Below are 14,565 nucleotides of genomic sequence, written 5' to 3' on the forward strand. Positions count from 1 at the left end.
GTTAATAAACTTTTTTTTTGCCACCTGAAGAACTGTACTATGAAACAACACATACCTATAAAAAATGTAAAATGATATATTCATAAAATTTGCTAGCCTGCTAGATAATCCTGGCATGTGACAGACAATTCGCAATTGTCTACTTCACACTCTAAACGAAATCTTGATCTAGAACTGATTTTTAGATTTTCCAGTCTGGGAAATCTCAAAAAAAAATTTCTTTCACCTTGTAAAAAGAGATATTAAAAAGATTAGGCTTATGTTAATGTTAAATGTTATTTGTATATTTCAGAAATTGTATAAACTTCCAAGAAAATTTTCAGCACACTTGCTGTTGATATGTCCTAGTATAATGTCATCAGTCATAATTTTGGTTATTGTTTAAAACACCATGTGCCACAGAAATCACCAAATTTCCTTATCAAACACACTCTCATCAGATTAACTATGGCCATTTTAAGTCTCTTATCATCCATTGATAGTTTTTGTTTTATTCTGATTGTTTTCTGCAAGTGTTTTCCACCAACTACACGCCAGATTATTTTGTCTTCAACAATCAGGGACTATGCCAGGTAGTCTGGGGTACAGGCTTCTGATGGAGTTGCTTCAGTAATTTTTATTTTTATTAATTTATTGTTTTTGAGACACAGTCTCACTCTGTCACCCAGGCTGGAGTGCAGTGATGCCATCTCGGCTCACTGCAACCTCCGCCTCCTGGGTTCAAGTGATTCTCGTGCCTCAGCATCCCAAGTGGATAGGACTATAGGCACATACCACCATGTCTGGCTAATTTTTGTGTTTTTAGTAGAAAGAGGGTTTCATCATGTTGGCCAGGCTGGTCTCGAACTCCTGACCTGAAGTGATCTGCCTGCCTCGGCCTTTCGGAGTGCTGGGATTACATGCGTGAGCTACCGCACCCAGCCCTGCTTCGGTAATTTTTAAACTATACCACTGAACGTAATCTGGATTTCCAAACCTCTGGTGGAGAAGCTGATAGGTTCTTAAAACTGGTGACCCAAGACCATGCAGAGCAAGAGTTAATCACATGGGACTGAATGAACTGATGAAGGATGACTATTGTTTGGAATATTATTACCAGCTTTGAGGAACCTCTTTTCCTTTTCTCTTAAGCTATCTGTGAACTCACAACATTTACATTATACTATTTTTTTTTTTTTGAGAAGGAGTCTCACTCTGTCGCCCAGGCTGGAGTGCAGTGGTTCGATCTCGGCTCACTGCAACCTCTGCCTCCTGGGTTCAAGCCATTCTCCTGCCTCAGCCTCTGGAGTAGCTGGGATTACAGACGTGCCACCATGCCTGGCTAATTGTTGTATTATTAGTAGAGATGGGGTTTCACCATGTTGGCCAGGCTGGTCTCAAACTCCTGACCTCAGGTGATCCACCCACCTCGGCCTCCCAAAGTGCTGGAGTTACAGGCGTGAGCCGCCGTGCCCGGCTGATTATGCTTTTTTAAAACAGAAATGAAGCATTTATCTTTTTCTCTCTGCCTAACCCCTCCAGAATTCAAAAATTCTTTTTTTGAGGGGTGTGGGAGTTGGGGGACGGAGTTTTGTTCTGTCGCCTGGGCTGGAGTGCAATGGCATGATCTCAGCACATCACAACCTCCACCTCCCGGGTTCAAGTGATTCTCCTGCCTCAGCCTCCCAAGTAGCTGGGATTACAGGCACCTGCCACCACGGCTAATTTTTTTTTTTTTTTGCATTTTTCAGTAGAGATGGGGTTTTACTATGCTAGCCAGGCTGGTCTCGAACGCCTGACCTCAGATGATCTGCCTGCCTCAGCCTCCCAAAGTGTTGGGATTACAGGCGTGAGCCACCATGCCTGGCCAGAAATTCTTATTGAATGTTCTCATCTTCATGGAATATATTTATTCACACAAGTTCAATAAGAATCTGTCCTCCTTATAACAGGACATGATGGGAAACACTGGTTATACAACCAAGGCTTTGACTGGAATGTCATATTTGAAAATGATGCATCAGATATGACCAGACAGTCTTAAGGAACTGAAGTCGACTTGATGGACCCAGTCTACAATATCTTCTAGGGAAAGCCAGCCTGGCACCTGGCTTACAGTGTCCTCAGCATTACAGATGAGTAAAGAAGGTCACTTCCTGCCAGGTCCAGGAGGCTTAGGATATTTTGGGAACTTCAGGAAGAGAAGATCTACCCAAAATCTGTAGGTGCTATAGGCAAAATCTGGTGACGAGTTCTTGCCTTGGCTTCATAGCTTTCAAAGGTACAATCTGAGATTCCTTATGAAAAGTTCCAGCAAAGCAAATTTAAAAAGGCCTATGTGATCGATTACCATTCTTGCTGCACTTATGTAAGTAATCAGGCCAAAGGTAATGAGACCCGCCTTATTTTGTAAAGAAGAATCATCTTACTTTGATTATCTTTGATCCAAAAGAGGAGTGGCTGTGAAGAGAAATTTTTTAGAAATTTCAGCAGAAAACTATAGCACACTCTTGTGAGTTATCAGATTCCTGTCCTGTTCATTGGCTATGAGGTTTTGTTATCCACCTGTACATTAGATTAGGTCCTGCCAGCTTACACATTTTGTCAGTGCCCACTTTTCCCTTTGCTGCTTATTTAACCAGGAGGAGGAAGGGTAGTAACAGGGATGGGGAAGATGAGGGCAGGCCTGTGTGTGTGCGCACATGTGTGTGTGCACGTGTGAGTGCGTGTGCACGCACGTGCGTGCGAGTGTGTGTGCATATGTGTGCGTGCGCGCGTGTGTGTGCACGCGTGTGTGTATGCATGCATGCTCATGTGGGTGTAATGTGTGAGGAGTCACAGTGAGTAGAAGGACCAGAAGCTGGGCTGGGTGGCTGACTGCTAGATGGGGAAGGGGTGAGCACAGCAGTTTCTGTGTTGTTTCAACACCAAACAGGGCTCTGACACCCTCCAGGAAAGCATCTTCTCTAGCTGGCTCCAGCATACTGAGGCAGAGGTTGGCCTCACCCCTAGTGCTAGTCAGCGTGCCACTGCCAGGAGACAGTGCGTATGGCTGAGCCAACCCACAGCCCTTCCCCATCTAGCAATGTGGGCCAAGACAAATCGCCAGGGTAGTGGGTCAGAACAATGACCTTCACCCCACTGCAAGGCCAGTGAGACAAGGACCATCTGTCTTCCCAGTAGGCCAAGGTTAGGCTTGTAGGATGGATGGGGGAACAGGGCAGAACCAAATGGCCCCTACATAGATCGAAACAACGAGCTTGGCCTCCTGCAAAGACCACATCAAAGAAAAGACCCACTGTTTACCCCCAAGAATAGGAAAATAATCATAATGGTGGCAAGCATTGTGCTAAGAACTTTGCATGCATTATTTCTTTCTTCTTCTTCTTCTTTTTTTTTTTTTTTGAGATGGAGTCTCACTCTGTTGCCTAGGCTGGAATGCAATGGTGTAATCTCGGCTCACTGCAACCTCCACCTTCCGGGTTCCAGTGATTCTCTTGCCTCAGCCTCCTGAGTAGCTAGGATTACAGGCACGCACCACCACACACGACTAATTTTTATATCTTTAGTAGAGACGGGGTTTCACCATGTTGGTCAGGCTGGTTTTGAACTCCTGACCTCAAGTGATCCACCCGCCTCAGCCTCCCAAAGTGCTGGGATTACAGGCGTGAGCCACGGTGCCTGGCCTGCAAGCATAATTTCTTTTAATCCTTACCAACAGTTCTATGAAGTCAGTATATTATTATTCTCTTTTCATAGAATGGCAGCTCAGAGCCAGGATCTGAACTCAGGTCACACTCACTGCCTGTAAAAGTCACTTTAAATCTTGGGAAACTGCATAAGGTGGCTCAGAATATTTTGGATTTCAAATGCAGTAAGAGAAGCTGGGCGCAGTGGCTCATGCCTGTAATCCCAGCACTTTGGGAGACCGAGGTGGGCAAATCACCTTAGGTCAGGAGTTCGTGACCAGCCTGGCCAACATGGCAAAACTCTGTCTCTACTAAAAACACAAAAATTAGCTGGGTCTTGTGGCATGCACCTGTAATCCCAGCTACTCAGGAAGCTGAGGTAAGAGAATCGCTTTAACCAGGGAGGCGGAGGTTGCAGTGAGCCGAGATTGTGCCACCGCACTCCAGCCTGGGAGACAGAGCGAGACTCCATCTCAAAAAAAAAAAAAAAAAAAAAAATACAGTAGGAGAAACCAAAGCAAGGCAGAAGGTAGGACCTGTTAAGCTAATAGGGGTAAAACAGACTATGGCCTTGTCCAAGGCTGTAGATGCTGTTTCTGGGAATCTCAAAGCAGAGAATAAGTAGCTCTCTGTCTCGCATAGTTAGCAGATTTACCTAGCAGTGAGTTCTAGGACAAATGCAAATTTGAAGTCCCTGATAAAGGCTTTACATCTCACTGATGAAAAGAAGGGGTGCAACAGCCTGGATTGTGCCATCTAAGGACATGCTGTGCAAGGACTGAAGCATGGTGGCATTTCTCAGTACGTGGATTTCAAATTCTCTGCCGGAATCTCCTGGACAGATGCTTACAATGCAGACTCCTGGGCCCCAGCTCAGAGCCACTGAGTCAGAATCTGAACTCCAAATCTGCATTTTTCACAGATCTCTAAGGATGTATGCTGCCGATATGGAAGAAGCAGTGACAATTGGTAACTGATTGGTGTGGCCTTGCTGGTTAGTGGCCCCTGGTTGAGAACCAGTGCCCTCCTTCAGGTGTGTTGTGGCTGGAGGATGGGAGCAGGAGGAGGTTTTCAACTGCTGGATTGCACCTGAAGCATGTTCACCACATTGATTACTTTTAATAGCTGCATAAAATGTCACCAGTGGACACGGCATGACATACTTAACCACTCCTCTACTGTGGGACACCGGGACCTTTTCCGTATTATAGCTAACGTTAGGATGAGCATCCTTAGACATACTGCCCTCATATTTTGAATGACTGCCTTAGATGAGATTCTTAGAAGGATGAAAGGGGGTATGAACATGTTCATGGTGCCTAACATATAGCACTAAATTGCATTTTCCACTTAGGCTGACACCTGCACTGTTCAAAAGAGTCCGTCTCACCACAGCGCTGCCAGCATTTCAGTCTCCTCACTCTAAAGATAAGGAAATGGAGGCTGGATTGTTGAAACGACCTGTGACCTGCCCAGAGCTACACACCTAGTCAATGCCAGAACTAAGACCAGAACCCAGGGAGTTCTTGTTCATGGGCCAGGGCGTTTTGCCACTGCTGAGTTCTTCAATCTCCAATCAGACAGGAGGGAAAAATCAAGCTTGAAACACATTCTCTCTCTGTTCCAATCTCCCTGCCAGCTCTGACTTCACCCCCTGAACTAGGAGCTCACGTTTCCATGCTTTTCGTGGTTTCTCTGCCTTGACAACTGGGCCTCTCTTCTCTCTGCTCGAGCTCCACATCCTCCCTGGGCCTGCTCTGATCAGTCAGATGTCATTCCATACTCGCACTGTAGGTCAGACGTAGATATGCGAGTGGGGAAGCAGTGGGACAAAGGTGAGTGACAGCCAAGGGGAGGGACACAGGCCAGCCAGCCCTGTCACAGGAGGGAGGATACTGTAGGAGGATGGGTGGGACCAGTTGACAGTGGGCAAGGGGGTGAGTTGGCCTGCCAGTCTTAGGAGTCTGAATATGGTGGGGAGGGCTTCAGTGCACACCTAACCAGCCATGTGCTACTACCGGGACACAGGGTGTTTACATAGGAGAGCTGGGCTCTGGCTTCCACAGGGTCCTTAACAGTGTCTCTGGTGGGCTTCAGAGAATCCTTAAATCCCCAGCTAAACCATATGCAAAACTGTACAAGTATGTAAGTATGATCCTTTTTCTGGGAGACAGCCCATTAGTATTCATCAAATTTTCAAGAAAGTTTATGACCTCTAAAATGTTAAAAAAAAATCCAGGTGAAAGGCAGGTTGTTGACTAGAACTATAATTTGTTTGTTGTATGAATTATATATTGTTTTACCTATGGTAGGGAAAGATAAAATAATCATAGGTGGCATTTCTCAGATAGATGATTGATGGACAGATGATAGATAGAACAGATGATTGATACATGAATAGAACAAACAAATCTACATTTAACAAATAGGTATCATAAAGAATCATTATTCATGCCACCTACATTTCTTATTTTTCCACTGCATGAGAAGGAGATCATGGAGCTGGGAGGAGGCAGGAAGCCTGGTGCTGAGGTGTTCAGAGTCACTGCCCTCCACAGATGATCAGAGGCAAAGATAAAGTCTTGGTGCAGTGATGAAGTCAGTTAGTGGGAAAACGGGATTTGGTTTCGCAACTTTTCCAGAGCTGTCTCTTGCATAAGATGGGACACACACTTGAAAATAATCACGATGAGCCCTTATTGAGCACTTAGTGGGTGTCAGGCACTGTGCTAAGCACTTTGCAAGTATTATCTTGTTTACTTCTCATCTGGTGGTTTGGACAGCACTATAACTTCCATTTCACAAGGGAGGAAATGCAGGCCCAGGGATGTTAAGTCACTGTCCCCAAAGCACACAGCTGTGAGTGGAACAATGGGTACCCGAAGCCAGGCAGGGTGGGTTCCCAGCTGGGGCTTCTGGTGCCTGGGCAAGATATGCCCTTTGAGAGCAGTGATGTTGGGATGTCAGAATCAACCCCATCTTTGTCTTCCACAAAAGGGCTGGACTCTGAATATCAAAACTCTCCTCTTCCCTTTGCCTTTAAAGGCATAGGGAGGCACATACAGTTGAAATTATCCAGGCTAATTGTTCATTAGATGTTACTGAGCATCTAATATGAGCCAGGCAACATATAAAAGACTTTATAGTCATTTTCTTAATTTCACCATTACCACAAGCTTTTAGGGTGAGGATTAGCATGCCCATTTTACAGATGGGGTACTGAGGTACAAGGAAGTTTAGAGGATCTGCCTGAGGTCAGCTAATAGAGGGAGAGGAGCTAGATTGCACCCACTCTCTTTCTGTTTCTCTGCCTCTCCCTGGGTAATTCAGGGCACAAAGGTACAAGGTACAACCTTCCTTGTTGGGGTCTGCATGATGATTAGGGCAAGAGAAAGACCCAGGGAGCTTCCTGCCATGGTCCAAAGGGAAAAAGGGAAGCAAGGAAGAAGGGAAGAAAAGAAAACATGGATGAAACATGGGCTATATGTCAGGCAGTACCAAGATGTTGATGAATGATCCAAAAATATTGCTACAATTTCAAAAGTCTTACAAAAGAGGGGCACTGGCCACTGGCCATAGGACTGTGAATTGGTCCACCCTGAGCCACTCACTCCAGGATACACTCAGAGGTATGACTATATCTTTTTGGAATTTGGCTGTGTTCTTTGAGGTCAAAGCTCCTGGCCTCATGAAATGTTCTTGACAGGTTCGAGTAAATATGGGAGTACACACACTCTGTGAAAATGGTGGTTCCCTCAGTCCTTCCCCTCTCAGGGTTTTGAACTTGGTTCTGGAAGCCCCAGGGCCTAGGAGGCTGTAGGAACAGCCAGCTCTGAGGAAAGGGTCAGGAAGTGACTAGTGGACAGGGTGATGGCTGTGGCTCAGGGTCATGGCTGGGAAACTCGGAAAGGGAGGTCTCTGAAAGCTATGTCAAGTCCAAAGGCCACAGCTGGATGCAGAGTCTGAGAGGCCTCTGGCAGCAGAACACACAGCCCGTGTACCCAGTAAGCAAGCAGGGGTTAGGGCTGGGCACAATTCTGGGCTTGCGACCCTGTCACCTGGGGTCCTGACAGACAGGCGTGACCAGGGGTCAGGAATCCATCTGAATGGCCAGGAGGTCAATCAAGGTAGGAGGAAGCAGTCTGAGGATAGACCCCAGCTCTCACAGATGATCCAGAGCCTTAGGGATACCTGAGCGGGGGAGGAGTGCTCTGCAGGCAGGGGCACAGCCCTGGGACTGTTCTCTGGCACAGGACAAGGCCCGAGCTGTAACCAGGGAGAGCAGGGGAACCCCAGAGGATTGTAGCCATTGACTGTATACCAAAAGCAAGACCAAGCCTATAGCTGCCGTTCTTTCATGGCAGTCTCCAAAATCTGCCCTGTTCAATTCTTTAAGGGTTCCCTCTCCCGACTTAACAGTCCCTTTGGGTCTGGCATTTCCTTTCATTTTAGAAAATAAAACTTTGTGCTTCTTAAGTCTTGAAAGCAATATAGACACCTTATGGAAAACTTGATGTGTCTAGGACTCTATTATAAAGGCAGTTTTTTTACCCTGTGTTCTTCACTAGCCATTTTATAGTGAGCATCATCCCATAATGCACTCGCCCTCACCCTCCATCCCAACCTTTCCCACTGCCTCATTTGAAGTCTTACCTGCAAGTGCCCCTGGCTGGCATCTGTGTCCTCTGATTAAATGAGTCACACTCTGAGCTATATTGCCACTGCTAAACGCTCAAGTCCTAGTCTCTTTATGGGAATTGTTTAAAAGATCTGAAGAAGTCAAGTCTGCATAATAGGAACCCAGAGAAACTCTCACCAGCAATGCCAATCCTCACCCAGTGCTGCCTCCTAGAGCCACCAAATGTGGGAAGAGCTGGTGCATAACTGAATTCTCATTAGCAGTCCCTTACCCTATATTCTCATTTGCCATCTGGTCCCATGTAGGCTTGGAAACTAGAAAACTAAATGTTAAAATTGTGCATGAAATAGGAGCAAATAGGCCCCATGTGACATGGGCCCCAAGGAAGTGTGCTGGGGTATGTATTCTCTGACCTCTTTTGTCACAGGAACATTTGTCCTATGTTCCAAACAAAAATTGTTTTATTTTTCTCTCAGGTGCTTGGCTCTGTCCCAGATACAAGAGGTAGCCAAATAAATGAGGATTCCCTGTAACTGTAATATTCTTTTTTTTTTTTTTTTTTGAGACAGAGTCTCACTCTGTCGCCCAGGCTGGAGTGCAGTGGTGCAATCTTGGCTCACTGCAAGCTCCGCCCCCCGGGTTCACGCCATTCTCCTGCCTCAGCCTCCCGAGTAGCTGGGACTACAGGTGCCCGCCACTACACCCGGCTAATTTTTTGTATTTTTTTTTTTTTAGTAGAGACGGGGTTTCACTGCATTAGCCAGGATGGTTGCAATCTCCTGACCTCGTGATCTGCCCGCCTCGGCCTCCCAAAGTGCTGGGATTACAGGCGTGAGCCACCGCGCCCGGCCAACTCTAATATTCTTTACATGTTATATAGGGTTTTATTTCTTTGAAATGTAAACGATTTCCTTCTCAGTGCTATGACATTTGTGTGGTGTGGTCATCTCATTGCAGGAAGGGGATGCGCCTGCATTCTATATTTCACTCCTCTGGGCAGGCTGAGAACTACCACTAGTTTAGTGCAAACCAATCTAGGGTTAGACTAGAAAAACCAGATTTTTAGATCTTACTTTATCTCAAATTGTACTGTGTGACTCTAACCGGGTTGGAAATAGAAGATTACTCAGCCTGTCAAAGTTGCTGGGCCCCTCACAGACCCTATAGACCCATACTCTCACTTGACCCTTATGGAAGGAGGGTGTGCCTAAGGTTACAAAAGAAGCTATTGGCTAATCTCCTCCACAAGAGACCTTATGAAATGACTAACAACATCCTGTGTAGGAACGTGTGCATTTATAACCCACCTTGTTCCCAAAAGGATTTGAGCCAGCTTACAAATGCGCCTACAGGGCAAGGTAAACATACATAAAAATAAGGAAGAAAAATGGGGCAAAGGAAAAGTAAGAGGGAAGATGGAGCCAGGATTTGGGTCATGTTCAAGATGAATGCCAAGAAGACCTGCCCACGTGACACGGCATGGCGACAGACTTAGTACTAAGATGCTGGCAGCCAAGAGGAGGGTGAAATACAACAGTCCCATGGAGCTCCGCTTTTTTGTTCTTTAGGTCTCTTCACTAACCCACAATGCGCCCCTTTTCTTTTGAGGCATCAGTTTTCCAGTCTGTCTAATGGGCAAATCCTGCCTTGTAGGATCTTTGTGAGGATTCAGTTAGAGCTTGTCTGTGAAGGAAAGCACTCGAAAAGTAAAGTGGGATACACACAAAACTGATCATTTCATTTTCTTGGCTGTGTCCTTGCCATGTATAAAATACTACTCACTTTCCATTGGCCGATGGAGCCACCAGATTGAAACTACTATCGTTGATCAAAGTTAATTCTGTATACATTCTTAAGAACATCAAACACTGCCCAAACAATAGGAAGCCTCATGGCACTTCCTGCACTCAAATTCTGTCCATTTCCATCATTATACCTTTTTCTCTTTCCTTGCTTCAACTGGGAAAAATAAAGGTACTCAGAAAGGAACAGCAGGGAATGTCAAATTTAAGTAAAGTTTAAGTCCCCCTTAGAACACTTTTTTTTTTTTTTCCCGAGAGCGAGTGATGTTGGATAAGAGAGAGGAGAGACCAGGATTGGGGATGGAGAGTGGACCCCATTAGGGGTCTCTCTGGCTGCAGTTTGGCAGGCACTGCCCCTGCCTGTCACTCAGAGGCTTTCCCCAACCTTTAGTGTTGGTGGTGGAATAAGGCGTCTTCTGAATACAGGCCAGAATTTTAGCTGAGAGTGAACCAGTGGTCCAGGGTAGGCAAGCTGCCATTTCAAAAGGTGGGAGGGGGTAGAGCCACCAACTCTGGTCAAGCAGGGTTCTCTGGGTGACCTTAGACAGCTTCCTCTATGTGGCTTTTGCCTATAACCTGGGGGTACTCTCTGAGGAGAGCTTTTCAATAAATAAAAGCATTAACAGCAAGAAGAATCATATAAATAACATAGCAATATAAATAGCATAGAAATAACATAGAATAATATAGACAATAGGTTTGGCTTGGGGTTGAACATGAGAAGGTTGCCATGGGGAAAGGGGTCCAGAAATCTCCTTGGGAACTCACTGGTCCTACAAGGCAATAAGAGCTGCCAGAGCCTGCTAACTGTGGGCGGATGAGGAAACGGAGACAAACCAACCCCAGCTGGGAACATGATCAGATAAGAAGTGGTCCTTCTGTCTGCGGAGCCCTTCACACTTCTCAAAGTGACCACTCGACAGTTAATATTATTCTCTCCATTTTATGAGGAGGAAACAGAGACCCAGTTGGTTATATTACTTGTCAAAATGGCAAGAACCTGGCAGTCCCAGCAGAAAGACAGCACTTAACAGCAGGGACTCGAAGGCAGACTCTGCATCCTGGCTCTGCTATCACTCACTGTGTGACGTGAGGCAAATGCTTTAGTCTCTCTCTGCCTCAGTTTCCTCATCTGTAAAAGCTGAGTGGATTACCTGAGCTAATATCTGTAAAGTGCTTAGAACACCCGCTGGCATATATATCAGGTGCCACATAAGCATGCTAAAATAAACACATCAACTCCTAGTGCCTGCCTCTGCAACTCCCAAACCAAAATGGGACAATGGCAAAACACCACGTGTGTGCCCCATCCTGTGGGAGAAATTCAATCCCACTCAATATCAACTAAGGGTGGTCATTTGGGGATGGAAAGAGGGAATAGGGCTTGAGGGAGGTGGGGAGCAGGTACTTGGCAAACATCCTAGATGCCCTGGGGACCGTCTCTGTTTCCTCTCTCTCTGAGGACTTTGCCAAGAAGGAACACACAGGCTGGATAAATCTGTGCCAAGCAGGAACAAAATGGTATCTGGTCTGGACAAGCTGAGAAGTTAAATATGCCCAGGTTACCACCAGGGGCAAACACTGGCTCCCAGCCCTGTTCCTCCTTTTTCTCTTTGCTTTTGGTGGATTTGTTTTGGTGGCTGCCAAAGGTGCCTATCAGGAACGACAGGTGATTTGCTTTTGGGCAGGGCTGCGAAGATGTCAGGGAAACAAGTTACCTTTCTCATAACTCTGGCCCTCACAGGCTACAGGATGACCATGGGTAGGAATGATGCTTCCCAAAGCCACCGACACACACACAGGAGCTGGGTCTAGGAGCCAGGAGTCTAGCTTCTAGCCCAGCCCTGCCTCTATGGGGCTGTGTGTTCTAGGGCAAATACTTCTCCCTCCCTGGTCCTTAATGTTCTCCTCAGCAAAATGAGGGTCTTGGAGGGGTGGGGTGGGGGTGATAAACTTGAAAGACCTTTTTGGCTCTCATCTGTGAGTTTGAAGGAAGCATTCTGGGGCCAGAGCTGCAGAATTCTGAATGGCTCTTGGGTGGGCCTACTTTCTCCTAGTTCCTAGGCCCTCTTCTGCAAGACTCCGTTTTTATTATTGATTTGGCAGTGAAGTAGAGTGTTCTATGTTCCTGGCTTAGCCCTGGTGGAAACAGAAGATAGACTCCAAAAGCAGAGGATGGCAAGTGAAGCGTGTCAGGCATGGCCTTCTTCACCTCACCGCCCTGTCCATCCATCTCGAGGTTTTGAAGGCACCTGGTTTTACTGATAATCTGGGGTGAGCATGAAGCCGCTGGGGGAAGGGACAGGCTACAGGGGAGCATGAAGCTGAAGGCAAATTCCTGGGCCTCCCCACACAGGGTGAGCTCCCCAGAGGAGGGTAGGGGCTGGGGAGATACAGTGTAGGGGAAGAGGATGAAGGCCTGGCCAACTGCTCCACTTCCATCTTTCTCAGCCCCTTTCTCAGAGGCGACAGGGGATGCAGAGAGTCAAGTCCACTCCTGGCCTCAAGGAGCATAACCACATTCTGTGTTTTCTTTTCCCAAAGAGATCAGAAGCTTCTGGAAGGGTAGGGGTCATGGCTTATTTATTTATTTTTTCCTTTTCTATTCTCCTTGTCCTAACACATAAAATACCTGCACATGTGGTGGTTAAGCACACCGATCCTAGAGTCAGACTGCTCTAGTGTGAATCCCGGTGGTCTTCTACTTAATCAACCTCAGTTTCCTTGTCTTTAAAATGGGAAAAATGATAATTCCTACCTCATAGGGATCTTACAAGGATTCAATAAAGTAATACTTACAGGACATTTAGCACAGGGCCTGGCACTTGGAAGGTGGCCCATAAAAAGGCTTACCAAGATGAATGGAGCTGAATTGCTTCTGGTCAAAATTCATCATCACAAGAAAGTCAGATGCATGTTCCTTTCTTGCTACTACAAATCATGCCTACACTAATTCATTCATCAGCTCTGTGTCCACAGATGGTGCAAAGATCAACTTTACCAAAGCCAAGCTCAACTCTCCTAAGTTTCAAATCAGTGAGGTTCCTGAACTTCTACTACATGCAAAATATTATTTTAATCATTCATTTTACCCTCTTTCTTCTCCAAATACTTTATTAAAATTGGTAATAGTAGCCTGAATGACCTGAATTCCTCCTACTTTTACTTTTTACCAAAGTGCTGCCCCCATCCCACATGCCATAGTAGTCAATGCCCAGCAGGCAGGACCCCAGAGGCATGAACATTAGGTTCACAGAGCACTGGGCAGCCCAGAGCCCAGGGGGCCTCCAGCCCCCAGAGATTCTGGATCTGTGGGGCTGTGGTCTCTTCACACAGTGCCTGGCAGGGCTGCAGGATGACAAGAACCCCTGCAGGAACAGACATGCCTTGGTCTTTTGCAACCTGTTCAGATACTGGTTGAGGGTAATGAATGGAAAAGAGTCACAGCATTAATCGCTCTGATCTGGAGTTGCCAATTTGGCTCATGCTCGGACCCACCTCCAGACCCACAGTCTCCTCCTGCACAATGACTGGGCTTGCTTGAAGTGACCAAAGATGATGCCAGGCTCCGATGGGGGTCACTCTTGGCCAACTACCCTAGAGAAACATTTCGCTAGCACACTCAGTGACAAGGAGCTAGAATCCCAAGCACTGTGGAAGCCTCACTTCTTCCCAAAGATGCATTAATCCAGTCCTCTTGTTGAGGGCTTGTTCATGCATCTCACCGGTATCTACTGAGCAACTACTCTGTGCCACATAGGTGCTATGCTAGGTCCCTAACATGGAGCTACCCTAAAATTAAAGCACAGTATAACAGCAGGCACACTGGGACGAGGAGCTGGGAGGCTAGTCAGAGTTCCAGCTCTGCCACTAACTAGTAGTGTGACCTTGGGCAGGTCATCTCCCGCTCTGGGTCTCAAGGGCCTCATCTATCAAACCCAGGACTGGGCTGAGGATGCCTGTGGTCCAGCTGTTAAAGATCCCGGTTAAATAATAAAGATCCTGGATCTATTAAATAACATCCCTGATGTATAAATAGTGGCAATCTTGATCAAAGAGCTCCAAGCTTGTAGAAAACACAAGCTCAGCAACCTACCAATCTCCCCCTTGCCATAGTAAGGGCTCCTGTTTGCTACCTGAAAATGTAAGAACTCACAGCCTTGGGATGAGTGAGAAGTTGAACTGGCCGCAGGGAGAGACACCTGAGAGGGCAGTGGCAGTCTGAGGGGGGCCAGGTGGCCTTCTTGATGTGATATGAGGGATCCCTGAAAGTCCTCCCCTGTCCCAAATATCTGCTCCCTATCCCCCAAATCTGGGGTCCTGCATCTGGAATTCCACCATTTGAGACAAAAGTTTTTTTTTTTTTTCCAGTGCCGGGTGAGCAGTGGGGGGTCGTCTTTGATTGCAGACACCTTCAAGCAAAACGCACACAGCCATGAGAAGGGTGTGGTTCCCA

At 46.5% G+C, this 14,565-nt stretch overlaps 1 protein-coding gene across 3 annotated transcripts in view; it reads right to left on the reverse strand.

Annotated features, from left to right (window-relative positions):
• Positions 1–14,565, reverse strand: part of ZBTB7C (zinc finger and BTB domain containing 7C) — a 386,806-nt gene that overhangs the window by 119,543 nt on the left and 252,698 nt on the right. The window lies entirely within an intron of this gene.

This window comes from Pan troglodytes, chromosome 17, assembly GCF_028858775.2.
Source record: "Pan troglodytes isolate AG18354 chromosome 17, NHGRI_mPanTro3-v2.0_pri, whole genome shotgun sequence".
Taxonomy (NCBI): Eukaryota; Metazoa; Chordata; class Mammalia; order Primates; family Hominidae; genus Pan; species Pan troglodytes.